This window comes from Capra hircus, chromosome 1, assembly GCF_001704415.2.
Source record: "Capra hircus breed San Clemente chromosome 1, ASM170441v1, whole genome shotgun sequence".
Classification (NCBI taxonomy): domain Eukaryota; kingdom Metazoa; phylum Chordata; class Mammalia; order Artiodactyla; family Bovidae; genus Capra; species Capra hircus.
The window spans coordinates 59,499,526-59,521,644 of NC_030808.1; the positions used below are offsets into that span (position 1 = coordinate 59,499,526).

At 36.0% G+C, this 22,119-nt stretch overlaps 1 protein-coding gene across 6 annotated transcripts in view; it reads right to left on the minus strand.

Annotated features, from left to right (window-relative positions):
- The window catches only part of ZBTB20 (zinc finger and BTB domain containing 20), an 848,072-nt gene that overhangs the window by 762,722 nt on the left and 63,231 nt on the right, over positions 1-22,119 (minus strand). For 5 of the 6 annotated variants that reach the window (XM_018040121.1, XM_018039867.1, XM_018040637.1 and 2 more), the window contains exon 2: positions 2,847-2,975. The exons of the other annotated variant lie outside the window; for it this stretch is intronic. The gene's annotated coding sequence lies outside the window, so the exon portion shown is untranslated. The remainder of the gene's footprint in view (positions 1-2,846; positions 2,976-22,119) is intronic. 6 annotated transcript variants of the gene reach the window in all.

Genomic DNA, 22,119 nt, shown 5'->3' on the forward strand with positions numbered 1-22,119 from the left:
CAATGATATAAAGAGTCATGAAGCAGAAAGAAAAGATTTCTTCTATTCAAAGGTTTTATGACCAGTAAGGATGGACTACAATATGAAAATGAAATAGACCTAATTCCACAATAGGCATAGAAAGTGACCAACAGTGATACCTCTATTGTTTAAGGACACAAAGTGGTACTTAATAAACTTCAGATTATACCATTTAAAAATTGTTTCTCAACTTTGGAAAATGTCTTACATTCCCCTTGGCTACCTATTTGCTTTAGCTTTTAAAATTATGGAAGTGTCATGCAAGCCATCTATAGAAGGTAAATAACAACACTTCTATGAATAGTAGTAATTAAAAAGAACCCACTGACAGCACATTCATTCCAATGCCACCAGCACTGAGTCAACCATTATACTGTGTGTATGCTAAATCACTTCAGTCATATCCACCTCTTTGCAACCCTATGGTCTGTAGCCCGCCAGACTGCTCTGTCCATGGGATTCTCTAGGTAGGACTACTGGAGTGGGCTCACATGCCCTCCTCCAGGCGATCTTCCTAACCCAGGGAAAGAACCCACATCTCCTGCAGCTTCTGCACTGCTGGAGGATTCTTTACCATTGAGCCACTAACATCCAAACCCTGGAGGACACTATCAGCATTCCTGGTAACATCTCTGCTCCTAGAGTTTGGGTCTTTTTTCTATGAAGAGCACATTCTTACACAGGACAACAGGATGTGAAATGATATGAAAATGTGTGTGTCAGCACTTAGAAGATTCTCCTCCTAAAAGCAGTTTCTAAATGTGGAATCCTTAATAAAGACCTGTAACCTACTGGTCAGCAGAAGCATTTAGGAATTAAAGGCATACAGTACAATGCTTATCCTTATTCCCATTTAGCTACCAGGGTTTTTTTGCTCAAGATTTCTTTTTTCTTTTCCTTGTTCTCTATTTACAATTGTGACAGAACTCTGTAGAGAAACATCTTGACTAGATCCAGGAGATGGGGAAGGACAAGGAAGCCTGGCATGCTGCAGTCCACAGGGTTGCAAAGAGTCGGACATGATTTTGCCACTGAACAACAACAAATGTGGAAAAGCATCTTGACTGGATCAAGACTCAGTGTGGGTAGATGCCATGTAAGCACCACACACACCTCCACCAATACACCTGAAACTCTCCAAGTTTCAATCCTTCTGACAGTCTTCAGCTGAGACTGCATCTAACCCTCTCACTTACGTTTCACCTACAATTTCAGGTCTCAGCAGTTCCTGGGAATAAATGAGTTATAGTTATACTTCCTCTTCTCATAAATCTGAAAGAAAGAGAAGGGTGGGGTGGGCTTAGGAAATGGACAGTTTCACTGCCAACCCAAACATAATATTCCAATAGCTGGCTGTTGTGATCTAGAAGATTATTTTTGTTAATATCGGTGTATGTAAGCCCTTCAGCAAATAAACTCAGAGGATGAGAAGGAGGAGGTGGGGAGAGGAAATGATACTGATGATGACAATGATGGCTAATGTTTTCAGTACCTGTGCCAGGCATTGTTCTAGGTGCTCTGCACTCTGCATGTATCATCTCATTTAATCCTCACACATTCAAAAAAATTCCGTGTCAGGTAAAATCATTTTTATCTTCATTTTTTAAACAGGACACAGAAAAACAGGGGGAAAGTTGTTTTTAAGATATTTCATTCCTTTAAAGTTAAAACGTAAAATTTACACTGATTGACCAATCTTTTATGTAAGATCAAAGGCTGTCATCGACTCTTCATCTGCTAAGTCACATTATTCTCCTTACTCAGACTGTTCCACAATGTAGCATTTATGTAATGTCAGTGAGAGTTTAAAGATTTTGGTTTATTTAATGGCAGTGAGTGCTTAAAGAGACTTGCAAAGCAAGTTGAATGCAGGACCCTTCCAAATTTTTACATTCATCCGCTATCCTTGCCTTAGGAGATCTTTCACTGTTGTCTACCCACACTAATTTGTTGTAGTGATTCACCTTTAAAAAGTCTTTCCAAACCAGGCAACTTAAATTTCATAATACCAATAGACATTTATACTTTTTTTACTCATATTTCACCAGTTTGTATAATTAAATTACAATTGCACATTCAATTGGCATAAACAAATTTAAAAACAAACACAAACGACTCTAAGTAAGCATAACAGCAAGTAAACAGGGAGACAGAAATACACCGTATTTCAGAGTTTCCTATCAGCCTAAAGTAGGGATTGGCCAGGAGGGCTTCTACTATATTCATACCTTCCCTAATCACAAAGAATACTATTTAATAAGTATATTAGGTTTCTGGCAGAATGGATTTACAATTGAAAAATATAATCACATTTTATAGGGGGTTTACAATAATACCAAAATTCTATACTAGGAAGTTAATACATTCCTTCTTATGTTTCTTAAACAGAAATACTGGGAGACTACTTCAATGATAAAAACTAAAGTCATAAAATTCTATCCTAAGCTCAATAAAGTATAACAAAACCTGTTCCCTATGTGTGTGAGTATGTACATATAAACTCATACACATAAAAACATATAATTAATAAATGAAGAAACTCAGACTTTAAGAAAGAAAAGTCCCTACCAGAGGAAACCATCACCTTATGTGGTAAAAGCTCTAAATTTAAAGTTCAGGTTCAACCTGTTACTCCTTATTTGATGTGGAATAATTCACTTCTCCTCTCTGAATTATACTTTCCTTATTTAAAAAAGGAGACAACAATACTTGCTCTCTCCATCTCAAGAACTATGGTCAGAATTACATGAAATAAAATATATGAAAACACTTTACAAACTATCAGTCATCATACATATATAATATACTATTACTAGAAATCCTACCTTGTACTTTGAACATAGAGTCAGGGAGGTCATTTCACAAATGATGGGGCTGAGAGCCCAAAGCCCAAATTACCTTCCTCCTTAAAGTGGCATGGATGACAGAGCACAAGTGGAGAATACTCGATTAACCTGGAAAGGATATCACCAGTCATGAGAGTGGGAATCAGTTGGAGATTCAAGAAAGCCAAAATGCCCAGAATGAACTGATGCTGCAGTGCAGACTGTGAACAGATAATATGTTAAAGGCTGAGCAGTTTCATATAATAAGTTCTGGCAGTAATTTTAGTGAAAATATGAGGAGAGATAGAAAGATCAAACCCCCAAAAAGTTCAGCTATACAAAACACACATTATTATTTCATCTTATAGAACAAAATGTTGAAGCCTTTTCAAACTAAAAAAAATTGCAAATTTGAGATAATTCTCTTATTTATGTGATTCCTTTCTACTGGCTGGAGAAATTAACCATAGGTTAGGAAGTTGAGAAAACAATAGGATGCACGTCAGTAAAGTTCAAGTACTTTAATTGGATTGATTTGGGTACAGTTTGTCTTCCTTTTTCTCTGGCCATTAATCCAGCAGGGGAAAGTGATCTAACACAACACCATGGCACGAAGGGACAGACCCCGAGAGCCTGTCTCTATGATGACTGTTCTTGCGCATCCAGGCCGCCTATTGAAACTAACAATGCCTGCCTCTGCTGCCGAAGAGGATCATCCAAACTCCGAAAATGAAACACATCACACAAAGGGATGAAAGAATTCTTATTCCACAGGGTTTAGCTTGCAGCTGGTCATGCATGCCAGAGGGATGTGCCATGAGGATGAGAAAGAAGCTTCTAAAGAGAATAGCTGGGGCAGTCAGTCGGACATTTTGAAATACTTAGGGAATTATTCTTTTGAAACTAAGGCAAATAACTAGACTTCTTTACAGCGGAACTTAGAAGAGACCGGGTTTTTTAATCACTAAAATTCACCCAGGTGTGAATATTCTTGTCATTAAAAGAAACCAATAAATTCTAATTGATTATATGTTCTTGCGGTTCTCCATTTATAGTGAGAGATCATTCTATATAATTGATTTTTTTTTTTTCTTCAGGGCTGGTACTCAAAATCACTTGGGCATTTAAAACTGTATCTAGGGATAAGTGTTGTGTTTTTCAGAAACTGATGCAAGTAACTAAATAATATGCTTATTATACACAATAAAACACTGATTAGGACCATAGACTCTGAGACTAGATCAGAGTTGAAACTGATTTGACTTTCAATGCATGGTGTTGGGTCCAAGGTGCTCTAATGGCCTGGAATAGTTTCATGGAGAAAGTCTGCCCCACAAAAGATGTACCAAACACAGTTAAGAGTTATTAAAAAAAAAAAAAAAAAAAACTTCCCTGCAGTCACCATTGCTCCTGGCTCCTCAAGTGGCCTCAGCAAGGCATAATGCAGTTTTGAGTTGCCCTGGACATCACTGTACAAAGTAGTGCCGAAAGCAGCACCTAGAATTTTGTAGAGACACGCCACAGTGAGGCATCCGCATTCACGGATACACTCACTCCGACCAGTCAGAAACACAAACACTTGCCCGTGTTCCTTAGCTCTTTTCAACTCCTATTCCAAAACAGATCATCTTCCTCTATCTACTAGATGAAAGGTAAAAACTCCTTTCACTGCACATAACAGAATACACATTAGATTTAACAATCTCTTTTTACCTATTATACCACTGATTCCAAATAACTTGCTATAACTAGATATGTAGCTTTATGGAAGTTGTTTAATCTAATTTAGCCTTAGATTCTTCATTGATAATATGTAAATAATATCTGCCTTATGAAACTATTGTGAAGAGGGAGATAATATTTACCTCATAGTTCAGTTATCAGCACAAAGAGTGACTCAATAAATGGTAGTCACTGTGTGTGTCTTTCTCTATAACAGGAGTAACACATAGGTTACAGAAGAAACTAAAATGAGAAATGGAATGCAAAATTAAAAATATTCCCCTACCTTGTCAGGATGCTATTGTTGATTCAAGCATTGCATCATTCTTTTCAGGTTAGATCACACTTCATAAGAAGCATTACTTCCTTACAGGATTGAATGAATAGAAGTCTCTGGGAGAAAAATTTTCTTTCCACATTTTCAATCCATTAGTTCTAATTAATGTCCTTCAGACCACTGTAAACAAGTTCTTGTTATAAGTGTTTTAACTCTTCAAATAGCTATGATTATATTTAATACATAAATGTTTGGCATTGGAGGGTTTCCATAATTGTTCTAATGTTTCTTGTTCCCCCCATTTCTACCAGTTTCAGCACTCTCAGTAGCTCTTCTAACTTCTCTCAAAAAGAGAAGACAGTTTGGCTGAAAATTGATACTACAAAAGAAACTTTGAAATATTTTTGAGAAAAATTAATTCTTACTCTCAGTTCTTCTACAGGTACTATCCCACACAACTGCACAAAATGAATTTCTGAGTCCAACACCAACACACTCTAAAGACTGAAAGAAGCAATCTTTTGGAAAAACCTAAAAACTAACAAGGAAAGAGAAATATATACACACATAGATATAGTTTCCAAAGAAAAGAGATTATAATGAGGGAAAATGTATGTAAAGAGAGACAATGATATTTAGAGTACAATGGAATATTACTACATAAAAAAATAAGACCCACAATTGATTTCCTTTAAGAATTATAAAAATTTCAAATTCAAGCTTTATTCTAGTAAAAATAATTTAAATCCCTACCATTAATTACTTCTTTGCATTGTGAATTTTTGCTCTCAAATCTTTATACTAAAATCCTTAATTTAGGTATCAAAGAAGACAGAAGAACATAATATTTCATCCTAAAGGATTTGATCAACCATTTTGAAAACCTAAGTTGTCACTTTTTCACCACTCCTTTTAGCAGCACCCATTCAAACAATCACCAGATCCTGTCAATGTTCTTTCTACTCCCACTGTACTATCTAGAATCCTAAGTAATGTAAGTATTGTCATCCTCTAATCTCTGTCATCCGTCTTTATGCTTCCAGAATTACCTTCCATAAAAATAAAGGCTCAAGGAATTTCCCTTACCTCCTTAAAAACCTTGGGTGGTTTACCTAATAAAGTCCAAACTCTAGCATAACATTCAGTCTTTCACAGTCTAGCATTAAACTACAACTCATGGTAATTATACTGAATGTAAAAGATATTCAGTAACAGCTTGCTATGTTCCAGACTCCATAGCAGGGGGTTGGTAGTAGGAATAAACGTGAACCAGACACAGTCCCCATTTTCAAAGAAGCCGGTGCAATGAAAAGTCAGATAAATGACCTAAATATTGTAATGCAATGAAGTGAGTACAACAAAGGTAACTAACACTAGGGTGCTAACAAAATTAGATAACGCCCAAATTCAATGAGGAGAAAAGTGAAAGTCATATCTTGGTCCTCTGCTTCTGAAAATGATGGAAGCAACACAGGAGTTAACCTCTTGCATTAAACAACTAAAAACTGGACAAAATACTTTATAGACATTGGACAACAGGCAGCACATGACAAGGTCAGCCCCATAATCACTATAACTTACTGTCTAGACAGAGTTACCAGATCACATCTCAGAGGGGAAGAAATCAAATAGACCCTGTGTTGCCCAGGGCTACACTGCTAATAAGGAGTAAATTTGGGCTTCAGATAGCAGTCTTTCTGATTCCAAAGTCCAAGAAGTTTTTACTTTTACTTCTCTACCACCTTTAAATCATTGCTTAGACTGTCCACCTAGGCTAGAAATCAGCTCACTCCTACCCCTCCATATTCTCTCACCCTACAGAAACTATGTTTCAAGGTTTTAGTTTAAACATCACTTCATCCAAGAGAACTCCCCTAATTCCATTGCCCCAGCCATAGAAAGAAAAAAATCAGTATTACCATCCTCTATAATACTGTATTTTTTTGTTCATTAATACTTCATTTTTATTGTTTGCAGCATTAATTTTATTCTGCTTTATCTAATAATTAATTTAAACCAATGTTTATCAGGGCTTCCCTGATAGCTCAGTTGATAAAGAATCTGCCTACAATGCAGAAGACCCGGGTTTGATTCTTGGGTTGGGAAGATCCACTGGAGAAGGGATAGGCTACCGATTCCAGTATTCCTGGGCTCCCTTGTGGCTCAGCGGGTAAAGAAATGTTTATTGAGAGCTTAATATATTATTGGTCTATACAATGTACATGAACCCCATCACTTAATCCTTGGGACAGTCCTATATAGTAGGTTCTATTTTCAGCTTCATTTTGTAGATAAGGAAACTGAAACACAGATAGGCTAAATAACTCACTTAAAGTTACACACTATTTCAAATCCTGAAAAATGATGCTGTGAAAGTGCTGCACTCAATATCCCATCAAATTTGGAAAACTCAGCAGTGGCCACAGGACTGGAAAAGATCAGTTTTCACTCCAATCCCAAAGAAAGGCAATGCCAAAGAATGCTCAAAATACCACACAATTGCACTCATCTCACTCTAGGAAAATAAGGCTCAAAATTCTCCAAGCCAGGCTTCAACAATATGTGAAATGTGAACTTCCAGATATTCAAGCTGGATTTAGAAAAGGCAGAGGAACTAGAGATCAAACTGCCAACATCTGCTGGATCATGGAAAAAGCAAGAGAGTTCCAGAAAAACATCTGCTTTATTGACTATGACAAAGCCTTTGACTCGGTGGACCACAACAACTCTGGAAAATTCTTCAAAAGATAGGAATATCAGACCACCTTACCTGCCTCTTGAGAAATATGTATTCAGGTCAGGAAACAACAGTTAGAGCTGGACATGGAACAACACACTAGTTCCAAATAGGAAAAGGAGTACATCAAAGATGTATTTTGTCACCCTGCTTATTTAACTTATATGCAGAGTACATCATGAGAAATGCTGGGCTGGAGGAAGCACAAGCTGAAATCAAGATTGCCAGGAGAAACATCAAAAACCTCAGATATGCAGATAACATCACCCTTATGGCAGAAAGTGAAAAAGAACTAAAGAGCCTCTTGAGGAAAGTGAAAGAGGAGAGTGAAAATTTGGCTTAAAGCTCAACATTCAGAAAACTAAGATCTTAACATCTGGTCTCATCACTTCATGGCAAATAGATGGGGAAACAGTGGAAACAGTGACAGACTTTATTTTGGGGGGCTCCAAAATCACTGCAGATGGTGACTGCAGCCGTGAAATTAAAAGATGCTCGCTCCTCAGAAGAAAAGCTATTACCAACCTAGAGGGCATATTAAAAAGCAGAGACATTACTTTACCAACAAAGGTCCATCTAGTCAAAGCTATGGTTTTTCCAGTAGTCATGTATGGATGTGAGTTGGACTATAAAGAAAGGTGAGTCTGAAGAACTGATGCTTTTAAACTGTGGTGTTGGAGAAGACTCTTGAGAGTCCCTTGGACTGCAAGGAGATCCAACCAGTCCATCCTAAAGGAAATCAGTCCTGAATATTCATTGGAAGGACTAATGCTGAATCTGGAACTCCAATACTTTGGCCACCTGATGGGAAGAACTGACTCATTTGAAAAGACCCTGATGCTGGGAAAGATTGAGGGCACGAGGAAAAGGGGACGACAGAGGATGAGATGGTTGGATGGCATCACCGACTCAATGGACATGAGTTTGAGTAAACTCCAGGAGTTGGTGATGGACAGGGAGGCCTGGCGTGCTGCAGTCCTTGGGAGTGCAAAGCGTCAGACATGACTGAGTGACTGAACTGAACTGAACTGAACTAAGCTTCAGAGCAGGAATTCAAACCTAATAATCTGCCCTCAAAGTCCGTGCATACAAGCTAATTGTTTCCTGTCCGACTAGCCTACTAGACTTCTTGAATAGGAACAGTTCATCTAGGTAATCTTGCTGTTTGTATATCTTATACCACCTGGGATTCTGTTGCTTTCCATATGTATGAATGAACAAAGGAGAATTCTGAGGCTGTGGAGGAGTAATGATACTGAGTGCCAAACAAGAACTCTGGGCATCTCTAAACTATGACAAAAGATATCTATAATTCTTTGACAGAAATTATTCTTTATCCTTGCAACTCCTCAGAAATTTCATCCACAGCAATTAAAGTTCTTTTATGCTCCAGTGATGGAGTCTTACTTCACTCTTAGCTAATTTCAATGTTAACAAATTATAGATATATTCTTTTATGTTTATGTTAATGACCATTGTAAGACATATTTCATATATTTATTCTAAGCATAGAACAACACTACTAGTAAAAAAAAGAATATATAGAGGTGGGAAATATATGTGGGAGTAGAGAACTGGCAAAGGTAATAATAAAATAGTAACAAAAAAATAAACTACCATTTTCAAACCCTTACCATGAGCTAGGCACTTGCATTAATTATTAATAATGGTTCTATAATTTCAATGCATTATCTCACTTAACCCTTACAACAACCATGAGGTAGGAATATAATGATCCTGAAATTCTGGTATTCTCATTTTTTAACAACAGTGTCAGATGCCTTAAAAGAGTGCATTCACAAAGTTTACAGCCATTTTATTAAAGTAGAAGCTTAAAAATCATGGGACTACATTTTTATCAATTACCTTTTTTTTCATCAGTTTCACAAGTGTTATATAATAGACTGGCAAGCACTATTATTCCACATACGTTAATGCCATCATGAGTTCATTTGTGTTCAATATCTACTCCACACAAGCTCATTCACAAGTTAGCACATTGTTTACTAAAAAAATATAAACTTGCCAATTTCTTATGGTAGAACATAATGGTTGCTGTTGTTAGTTGCTAAGTTGTGTTTAAGTCACTCTTTTGTGACCCTGTGAACTATTTCCTGCCAGGCTCCTCTGTCCATGGATCTCCCGAGCAATAACAGTGGAGTGGGTTGTCATTTCCTTCTCCAGGGGATTTTCCTGACCCAGGGATCGAATCCACGTCTCCTCCATTGCAGGAGATTCTTCATCACTGAGCTACCAGGGAATACTGTCATATCACATTACATTACATTACATTACATTACATTACATTAACAATGGACATCAGTAATTGAGTCCCTGTTATGTGTTGGGCAAAATGTTAGGTGCTTTACAATATGATCTCATTTAGTCTCCATCATTGTGGGAGTTTGGTTTTCTTATCTGCAGTTTATAGGTGACTAAAATGGCTCAGAATAACTTGTCCATGGTCTCACAGTTACTAAGCAGTGAGCTAGAATGGGAGCTCAAACCCATCTCAGGCTACCACAAAAATTAAGAGAATTTTGCAAAGTAGGAATTTGCAAAATTAACACACAAAATAAATAGCCTTTCTATACAGAAACAAACAAACAAACAAAACAAAAAATATTATAAAAAACTGTTTAGGATAGGAAGGATGTAAAAAATAAACTGTTCATTGCTCAGTCATGTCTTGGCTCTTTGCAATCCCATGGACTGTAGCCTGCCAGGCTCCACTGTCCATGGAATTTTCCAGGCAAGAATACTGGAGTGGGTTGCCATTCCCTTCTCCAGGGGATTGAACCCGGGTCTCCTGCACTGCAGGAGATTCTTTACAATCTGAGCCACTAGGGAAGCCCCCCCACCCAAAAAAAAAAAAAGCACGCAATTAAATAAACAAATGAATAGAACACCGAACCTTAGTAGCAAACATTTAAAACCTTTATAAGGAAAACTGTATAACACTTTTGAAAGACACAGAAGTTATTTAATTAAGTGGAGGGGGAAAGCAGGTTCTTAAACATGGAGATTCAACTTCATAGAGATATTAATTGTCCCTATGTTGATTCATGAACTTATCATAATTCCAATAGGGTTATTTTCCCCTTGAAGTCTGCTAGTTTATTATAAAGTTCATTTAGAAAAACAACTAAGCAAGAAAAGTCATAAAAACCCCGGACAAAAAGAGCAATGGTGGGGGTGAGGTGGGAGGTTAACACTTCATATATTAAAACATGCTCTAGATTTTTATAATTAAAAAAGCAATAATGGCATATGAATAGATAGCCCAACATAGAGTAGAAAACCTAAAGGTATGTATAGCAGCATAGGAAAAAAATTACAATAGAAAAAGCAAGCACTGGAAGAAAATATATATGAACTTCTTTACAAACTTCAAGTGGGAAAAATTTTTCCAAATGATGCCACAATGACATAAGACTTCAGAGTCAATTAAACAATATTAAAGGCAAATGCCTCTTTTAGCCAATAATCATCTCTGTCATGGATTCTACGAAAAGCTAAATCCAACACACCTCTGGGAAATCACAGAAATTGCAGAATTATTCATTAGAACTAACTCTAATACCCTCTTTCTTCACCACCATTTTTAAACTCCAGCTCAAAAACTGTAGGAATATAACCAAAACCTAAAAGAATCTAAGCCACAACTACAGAATTTGTTGGAATTAAACTATACTACTCCATAGCCCCATATAATCCAAGACTTCTTGCATTTCAGTATTATGCAAGCATGCTAGGTTGCTTCAGTTGTGTCTGACTCTGTGTCCTTCTGGACTGCAGCCCACCAGGCTCCTCTGTCCATAGGATTCTATAGGCAAGAATACTGGAGTGTGTTGTCATGTCCTTCTCCAGGGGATCTTACCAACCCAGGGATGGAACTGGCATCTCCTATCACTCTTGCATTGCAGGCGGATTCTTTACTGCTGAGTCATGGGGGAAGCCTCTTCAGTATTATACTTACTTTTAAAGGGATTCCAATTCTTGAATATCTTAATGCACTATTATAGTAAAAAACATGCAAGTGATTTCTATGTGCCCTGCAGCAAGGTAGATATTTAGATTTATCCCATAATTTAAAATAATAATGCAAATGTATACTAAAACTGTAAATGATATTTAAAAAAAAAAAAAAAAACTTGTTCTGGAGAAGGATCTGGCTGGATTCAAGCCTGTCAATTTTGTAGCTGCTGACTGCACAGCCTTTGAGTCCATGAAAAGACAGCATCTTTGCTTACTCTGAGATATTTTACTTCACCCTTAAAAGTTGCCAAACCTCTAAAATTTGTAAAAAAAAATATATATATATATGTTTAGAAAGAAAAATCTAGATTGTTGTATATTTTTCCCAACATTTCAAGAGGCATGATATGGATTCTTTGGACATTGAGCATACCATTATTTACTGATTGGAATGTATTTCAGACACAGTAATTACAGTGCTGATTAGTATCTCCAGAACATACAGATAACATCTACATTTATAAAAATTAGAACTATTTCCACAAGTAGCTTCGGAGAAAAAGCTTTTTAAAAAACAACATAAAAATGGTCCATTGGCAAAAGATATGATCAGAGCCTTGCTGTACACTAACATTGCCTTGCAAATGAAAACCTGCGCTGTTCCTTATGATCAGGGTTTTACCCATTTATTTGGTTAATCATTCAAATGGCTAAACAGACCTCTAATTTGAAAATAAAAACCAATTGATGCAATCACAAACAAGTTCTAAAATTGCGGTTTATAAAAATTGAAATCTTGTTCTAAGCCAAAACACACACGCAGTTACCTTTTCCTAATCAGAGCATTCATTTCTCCTCATTATGATCTCACAAGCACATTAAAACCTTATTAACATTAATTACTTCTGAGCGCCTATGCATGAGCAGTGGCAGTCGTGAGCGTGCGCGTGTCTGGATCATATCTACATTTATATACCTTGCTGCACTTTGCTTATAAAACATGTGAAAATATTTCTGCTAGCACCAATTAGCTAATTTCACACACACACACAGACAGTAAACTGCTGTCGCACTGCACAGCCTATCAGATACCGGCAAACATATGGACAAACGGACGGGAAAAAAGGCAGAAACACCTCTTGAATGTGAGAACTAAAACGACTTAGACTTGCTCCTTAACTCTTGCGGTGAAAACAAGTTGAGAGAACAAAATAACAAAAAATAAATCATTAACATTTTAAAAACCAAGCATTCTATTTTCTACGCAGATGGGTTCAATGATAAAAATGATAGAGACAAAGAAAAACTGGCAAGCAAAAAGCAGCAGACTCAGGACAGACAGAAAAAGACAAAGGCATAGAAATGAAAGTGTCCTTTTTTACACAGGTACACACACATGCACATATACACACTTGCTTTGTATAATCATATTCACATTATAACTTGAGAAAAACTATATATATAATCTTTACTCCGACTGTAAAGTAAGAATAATAGCACACCAGATGTCAAAATCAAACAGGTCTATCTTCACAAATAATAAAATTCCAAGTCGACCTAAGTGATTTATATATTCTATTTATACCAAGAAAATTATATATAGGAGCCCCTCAGTTTTTAACAATAGAAACTCTACGTAAATGTAGAAAACTAGGTAGTTAAAGCCATAAAACCACATATAATCTGTATCTCTTTTCTTCACACTCTCAATATCCAATATATTTTACCATTCACACACACACTCCATCAACTTAGGTCCTTCTTTCCCTCATCATGTGTCTTTTAGTAGGAATATTCATAAAGAATAAACCACTGACCATTACATCTACAGTTTTTTGTTTGATCTACGTATCTATCTTCTCTTCATGGCCTATAGTTTATGCTAAATCCAAAAACCTATGTAATACTGTTGTATCCTTATCCACACATTCTATCTTGAGTCTTCCTGCCATCTTTAATTTCTTTGTTGCCAGTGATCACTATCCCAATGCTATATCATTTTCCCAAAGAAAATATTTCAAAATCCCTATGGAAGACACTAGGCAACAGCCAAAAAACCTCATGTGTAGTTCCGTAATGACTTTCTCAGTGGAAAAAAAAAAAAACCTCCTTTGGTCACAATACCTAGGTTTATAAAAAAAGGAAATAACTTAATTCTAAGAATATACTCATTAAATAATTTTAGAATATTTGACTAAGAATAAAATATAGTCAAATATATTTGAGACATTCAACAATCCAGTAAAATTAATGTTCAAGATGATTTAAGCAAATATAGCTCATTCTATATTTCCAATGTTCAACCTGTTGTTCGGCAGCCTAAAGCATGGCACTCAATTACACACAGCAACGCAAGTGTGCACCCTATAGGTGTGCTATGTAACAAAAGTCTTAGTGCTTTTTCTGTGTAGGATATAATGCATATTGGAGTAGAACTTATAGGAAGCAAGATTTTTTAATCTTCATGAGATATTTAAAATGAATGAGTGGTATCAATATGAAGTTTAAAAGAAAGCAAACAATATACTGAATTTTATTTTAATTCAGTGTTAAACAACATGCTCACAACTGAAAAAAAAATTATCAGACATCCTCTGGGAAGTTGAAAACATGCTAATATAATATCATAAGCAAAAGGAGTGTTAAGAGTATTTCTAAATAAACTAGAAGATAATAAAATAAGGCCAAATATAATAAAATGGTATCTAAAACTAAGAAAGAGTTATGTCAATTAATTGCCAACTTACCATAACAATTCAAAATAAAACTCATAGACTTTGTATAGGTCAGTAGCTTGTTATAGTACTATTTATGGCTTGCAAGTATTCTGCTTAACCAGATTTATCAAACAAAATTAAAGGTGCCCTTTATAAGAAAGCCTACAGAACTGAGAAAATCTAGGTTTGAAAACCTGAAAAATCAGTCGTTGTCTGTCATAACACAATAGCATGCTATGCTTTAAAAAATGTATTAGTTTTAATTAGTAAACACTTAAGTATTTGTTTATAGGTCATTAATAGCGTAACAGAATCTGGGAACCAAAAATTAAAGTATTAGCACCCACTGCCAAATGGAGATTGATTTTATTTTATTTTTAAACCTCTAATAGTGAAAAATTATGAGATTTATTCAAAAAATCAACTGACACTGACATTTTAAAGAATATATTGTATTAAGATATATCCCTGATGATCAGAGAAGCTTGGAAAAGGAGGAAGCAGCAAAGAAATAATCTTGATTAAACTTAAAAAGAACCACAATATCCCATTTTCAGTCTGTTCCCTTGCAGCCAGTTTCCCAAAGATCCATTGATATATGTCCATGACAGAACAACTAGCAAAAAAGTGCAGAAATAGATTGAGACTTAGAACCCATCTTCCCTTTCAAAAATGCTACATCACAAACTGCAAAGGCTAGATGGTCAAATTTCAAAAGTACATCAAACATCAAAAGTACACTTGACATTTGAACCAGATCTAAGAATTATGGTCTTTGTTTTCCAATAAAAGCTGGTAAACTGAAGTTTACTTAACTCTTTCCTGTGTTTATGAGCTTCTCAAGGATTACTGAAATTAGAGACTACATATGAAAAAGATAGTTCATCATTTCCAAAAAAGATATTCATCCAGATTGCCCTCCAATCCGTGAAATCTGAGATGCCTAAAGAGTCTTCTTTGTGAAAGCCTTACAAATATATCCAAAGATGGTGAGTCCCATATGGCTCTGATAAATGAAACCCGTTATTGTGAATTTCAAGCTCTTCTTTAAAACAAAACACTATTGGGTGGATTTGGTGCTCATGAAATAAAGCACTAATTGCGTGGCCTAACAACACTCTGAATCCTCTCCCTAGCAGACATTTTAAGTTGTGCCAAATTGGTTTTGGGATGTGAACAAATATTCTGGAGCCAGACTCTCACATGCACGCACTACTCCCTCGAAGTAAGTTGGACACTCTTGGAAACTGCATTAACTCTTTCAGGCCACCAGGGAACCTAACTCTCTCAAAATGAAAGTTCTCTTTCAAGATGAAAATAAGTCACTCAGTTTCAAGTCAGACTCAAGTAAAAGGTAAAATAGAGAAAAACTGATTTGGGGTCAGTTCAGCAATAAAGTATCCATAGATATTAGATAGCCCCTATACCCCAATGGATGCTTACTCACATGTATCCAGAAAATCTTATTCTTTTCCTATGTGTGCATAATTTCTGAGACATTAATAAGAGTTCTGTGCATTCAGGAGAAGAGAATTCATTTTAATCTTAATATGCCACATTTGCCTCAGGCAGAGTGATAAGAAACTTTTGTTTCTTTGGTAACCACTTTCACCTTATTATAACAGAAAACTTCTTGAATTTTTGTTTTACCACATGAAATATAATTTCCACACTAGAATTTTTTCTATGCTCTCCCCACCATGGTTCAGAATGATGCCTACAGACCTGACACTGCATATTTAAATGGTAATTAATCTAAGCCCATCTCCCTTTCACTCAAATTTAAGAATTAATAAAAACATTTTTAAAATAACTAAATATAAGAAAAAATTATAAATATCAGTTTCTGTCTCTTTTTAATCTTAATTTCTTCAGAAGCAAAATAATTTCTTAGGAACAAGGGTTACTTTTTAGGGAATTTTAATTAGCATTTTATTTGCAGCATCTTGAAAATAACATTTTCCATTTAGCTCACTGACAGATATCCTGGCTTTTATTTGTCCTCAAGACTACCCAAATTCCACTAACTATAATTCTATACTTTTAGGTCACTGTCATTCTGTGGCTGTCACTTTCCCCTTTCATCTAAAAGGCTTAGTAAAGATATAGATAAAAGGAAAATTACTTTTTTGGGTAAAAAATAATTAAATGCCTGTGGAGAGTTTTTTTTTTAATCACTTCACTTCTAGTGTAAGCTTTCTAAGATCTATTTTGTTAAAAACCATATTTAATTTCCTACCAATTGGTGTGAATTTAAGCGTATTACCAGAAGCCTATGTTCTATTTCTAACAAAGCCTTATATTCTAACAATTAGCCTGTGTGTACTGCTGCCAATGATTCTATTGCTAAGACAAAAAAAAAAAAAACACCAACAACCTCATCAGACCCTAAGAGGAAATGAGCTGCTATTTGCAAGAAGATAGGACACATTTGGTGAATCAAATGTGTAGGTGCTTTGGACATCGGTTAATTCAAATTGCAATTCTTAGAAACCAAGTCTGCAAATGTGTCAAGGTGAGAACATGTACCTGACTTTCACTGGAGTTTTTCAGTTCTGAATAATTCTTAAATGTTTCACAATAAAATCATAGAGAATCCATTATTGCATTAAGGCCTATTTGTACCATGGCTGATATAATGGCATTACTTCTACGCTCTGGGGCATACTTGTTTAGTTAGTTGCTGGTAACTAAGTAAAACTCATGTTCTAGTTGAGCTTGATACCTAGAATCATACTAATGGTATTAAGAGGTAAAGGGTAATACTCAATAGGCACCTCTACATCAAAATTGTCTTACCTATTTTTTAAAATAAATATTTATTATATCAGTAAGAAACTGACTGAATACATATTGAAAACTTCCAAACAGAGAGATTCTAGGGCCAAGCAGCAGTTTTCTCATGGAGTCCAAACAAAAGGGATATTGGGGCAGTTAAACCCTTTATAGAAGACTGAAGTTTTGATTTAAAGCTCTACTGTGGTCCTCTTTTCCAACCTAAATCCATATAATGACATCAGTTTAGGAAAGACAGTATCAAAACTTGGCATATGTTCTTTTCAAAATCCTATGATTAACAGTAATTGCAAGATTAAAAAAAAAAAAACAACAACAAGCTCTCTCTTCGCATGCACGCTAAGTCACTTCAGTCATATCCAATTCTTTGTAGCCCTATGGGCTGTAGCCCTCCAGGATCCTCTGTCCTTGGGATCCTCCAGGCAAGAATACTGGAGTGGACTGCCATTTCCTTCATCAGGGGATCTTCCCAACCAGGGATCAAAGCCCGATCTCTTACATCTCCTTCACTGACAGGCAAGTTCTTTACCACTAGCACCACCGGAAAGCCTAGTCTTTCGTTAGTAATACACTTTTACTCCTCCCTCTTCCTGTGCATGTATTTGCTGTAGGTTCTAGGTCTGTAGTTACCATGAAGCTTAAGTACTGAGGAATAAGCAAAGCTCAATGTTAGTAGAAGAAAGAAAATAACAAAGACTAGAACAAAAGTAAATGAACTAGAGACTAAAAAGACAATAGAAGAGTCAATGAAACAAAGAGGAGGTCCTTTGAAAAGATAAAATTGACAGCTCTTTCAGCTACACTAAGAAAAGAAGAGAAAGGATTCAAATAAATAAAATCAGAAATTAAAGAGGAGATATTACAAATGTTATCATAAAAAATACAAAAGATCATGAGAGGCTACTATGAACAATTATATGCCAACAAACTGGACAACCTAGAACAATGGATAAATTCATAGAAACATACAACCTACCAAGATTAAATCATGATGGAATACAAAATCTGAACAGACTGATTATAGCTGAAGAGATTGAATTAGTAATCAAAAACCTCTCAACAAACAGAATTCCAGAACCAAATGGATTTACTAGTAATTTTTTTTCAAATTCAAAGTAGAATACCAATTTTTCTCAAACTCTTCAAAAGAATAGAAGAGGAAGAAACTCTCCCAAGCTCATTTCATGAGGCCAGCATTACCCTGACACCAAAATCAGACAATAAGATGCAAGAAAATTATAGGCTAATATCCTTGAGACCATAGATGCAAAAATCATCAGCAAAATAGTAGCAGAGTTCAACTATACATTAAAAAAGATCATACACAATGATCAAGTGGAATTTATTCCAGTGATTCAAGCATGATTCAATATCCACAAATCAGTCAATGTGAAACACATTTTAAAAAAATGAAGAATAAAAACCATATGATAATCTCAATAGATGCAGAAAAAGCATTTAAAATTTTTAACATCCATTTATGACAAAAAAATTTTAACACAGCAGGTGTGGAAGAAACATTCCTCAGCATAATAATCATCATACATGGCAGCCCAATAGCTAACATCATATCCAATGATGAAAAGCTGAAAACTTCCTTTAAGATCAGTAACAAAAGAAGAATGCCGACTCTCATCACTTTTATTCAACATAGTATTGGAAGTCCTACCCACAGCAATTAGGCGAAAAGAAAAAAACTGGAAAGGTAGAAAGAAAACTGTCATATTTGCAAATGATATATCAGTGCATGCATACATTCTTAGTCATTTGTCATGTCTGACTCTTTGTGCCCTTATGAACTGCAGCCCACCAAGCTCCTCTGTCCATGGTATTCTCCAGGCAAGAATACTGGAGTGGGTTGCCATGCCCTCCTCCAGATCTTCCCAACCCAGGGATTGAACCCACATCTCCTACGGTTCCTGCATTGCAGGCAGATTCCTTACTTAGGAGCCACTGAGGAAGCCTGATATTATATGTAGAAAACCCTAAAGAGTCCTACAAAAAAAACTATTAGAACTGATTAATGAATTCAGTAAAGATGTAGGACACAAAATCAAAAAAAATGTTATGTGACCATACAGTAACAATAAACTATCAGAAAAAAATTAAGGAAACAATCTCAGTTACAATTACTTTAAAACTAATAAAATAACTCAGAATGCATTTAACCAAAGAGGTAAAAGACCTATATACTGAAAACTACAAGACATAAATTAAATAAATTGAAGAAGACATAAATAAAAATATATCTCATGCTCATAAATTGGAAGAATTAATATTGTTAAAATATCTGTACTATCCAAAGTAAACACAGATTCAAAGGAACCCCCAGCAAAAGACCAGTGGCACATTTCACAGAAATAGAACAAAAATTCATAAATTTTCATGGAACAATGAAATACCTTGAATAATCAAAAAAATCCTGAGGAAGAACAAAAAAGCTGGAAGCATCATGCTCCCTGATTTCAAACTATATTACAAAGCTATAGTCATTAAAACTGTAAGGTATTGGCATAAAAACAGACACACATACAATGGGGAAAGGACAGTCTCTTCAATAATGGTATTGGGAAAATTAAATAGTCATATACAAAAAAATGAAACTGAACTGCTGCTTTACACCAAACATAAAACTTAACTCAAAATGGATTAAAGACCTAATATGAGACCTGAAACTAAACTCCTAGGAGAAAACAAGATAACAAGGTTAGTTGCTTGACAGAGATCTTAGAAATAATTTTTAAAATCTGTACCAAAAGTAAAAGCAACAGAGGCAAATAAAAACAAAGTGGGACTACATCAAACTAAAAGGCTTCAGCACAAAGGAAACCATCAACAAAATGAATGGGAAAAAAAAAAATATTTGTAATCCATATATCTGATAAAGGGCTAATATCCAAAACATATTTTCAAAAACTCATACAACTCAATAGCAAAAAATAAAATAAAATCCAATTTTAAAAATGCACAGAAGATCAGAATAGACAGTTTCCCAAAGAAGACATACAGTTGGTCACTACCTGTGCAACAAAACACTCTACATTATTTATCATCAAGGAAATGCAAAATAAAACCACAATGAGATATTACCTCACTTGTTAGAATGGCTATTATCAAAAGAACTAGAAATAAGCATTGGCAAGGATATGGGAAAAAAGGGAAACCTTCTGCATGATAAGAGCAGCCACTATGAAAAACAATAGGGAGATGTGCCAAAATTAAAAAACAGAACTAGAAATACCATATGATTCAGCAATTCCGCTTCTGGACTTTTTTCTGAAGAAAACAAAAACACTAATTCTAAAAACTTATGTACCTCCATGTTCACGAAAGCATTCTTTACAGAACTCAAGATATGGCAACAACCTAAGTGTTCATCGTTGGATGAATGCATAAAGAAATCAATACCTATCTATCTATGCATTGATCTATACAGACCTTTGCCAACAAAGGTCCATCTAGTCAAAGCTATGGTTTTCCCAGTAGTCGTGTATGGATGTGAGAGTTGGACCATAAAGAAAGCTGAGCACAGAAGAATTGAAGCTTTTGAACTGTGGTGTTGGAGAAGACTCTTGAGAGTCCCTTGGACTGCAAGGAGATCCAACCAGTCCATCCTAAAGGAAATCAGACCTGAATATTCATTGGAAGGACTGATGCTGAAGCTGAAGCTCCAATACTTTGGCCACCTGATGTGAAGAACTGACTCATTGGAAAAGACTCTGATGCTGGGAAAGATTGAAGGCAGTAGGAGAAGGGGGTGACAGATGAGATGGTTGGATGGCATGACCGACTCCATGGACATGAGTTTGCGCAAGCTCCAGGAGTTGTTGATGGACTGAGAAGCCTGGCGGGCTGCAGTCCATTGCGTTGCAGAGTCAGACATGACTGAGCAACTGAACTGAACTGTTTCATCTATCTATCTGTCTATATGTTATTATTTAGCCATAAAAAAAGAATGAAATCTTGCCATTTGGATGAACCTTGAAGGTGTTATGCTAAGTGAAGTAAGTCAGATGTGGTTCAATTGTTGAGTCGTGTCCAACTCTTGTGACCCCATAGACTGTAGCCCACCAGGCTCCTCTGTCCATTGGATTTTCCAGGCAAGACTAGTGCAGTGGGTTGCCATTTCCTTCTTCAGGGGATCTTCCTAACCCAGGGATGGAACCTGGGTCTCCTGCACCGCAGGCAGATTCTTTACCAACTGAGCTACCAGGGAATTCCCAGATAGAGAAAGAGAAATACATGTGGAATCTAAATATATACATTTTAAGGCTAAGCTCATAGACACAGAAAATACATTGGTGATTGCCAGAGGCAGTAAGTTAGGGATGGGTGAAATGGGTGAACTGGTTTTCTTGTTTGTTTACAGAAATTTAATTTTTAAAATAAATTGTCACCCTGCTTATTTAACTTATATGCAGAGTACATCATGAGAAACGCTGGACTGGAAGAAACACAAGCTGGAATCAAGATTGCCAGGAGAAATATCAATAACCTCAGATATGCAGATGACACCACCCTTATGGCAGAAAGTAAAGAGGAGCTAAAAAGCCTCTTGATGAAAGAGGAGAGTGAAAAAGTTGGCTTAAAGCTCAACATTCAGAAAACAAAGATCATGGCATCCGGTCCCATCACTTCATGGCAAATAGATGGGGAAACAGTGGAAACAGTGGCAGACTTTATTTTGGGGGGCTCCAAAATCACTGCAGATGGTGACTACAGCCATGAAATTAAAAGACGCTTACTCTTTGGAAGAACAGTTATGACCAACCTAGATAGCATATTCAAAAGCGAGATATTACTTTGCCAACTAAAGTCCGTCTAGTCAAGGCTATGGTTTTTCCTATGGTCATGTATGCATGTGAGAGTTGGACTGTGAAGAAGGCTGAGCACTGAAGAATTGATGCTTTTGAACTGTGGTGTTGGAGAAGACTCTTGAGAGTCCCTTGGACTGCAAGGAGATCCAACCAGTCCATTCTGAAGGAGATCAGCCCTGGGATTTCTTTGGAAGGAATGATGCTGAAGCTGAAACTCCAGTACTTTGGC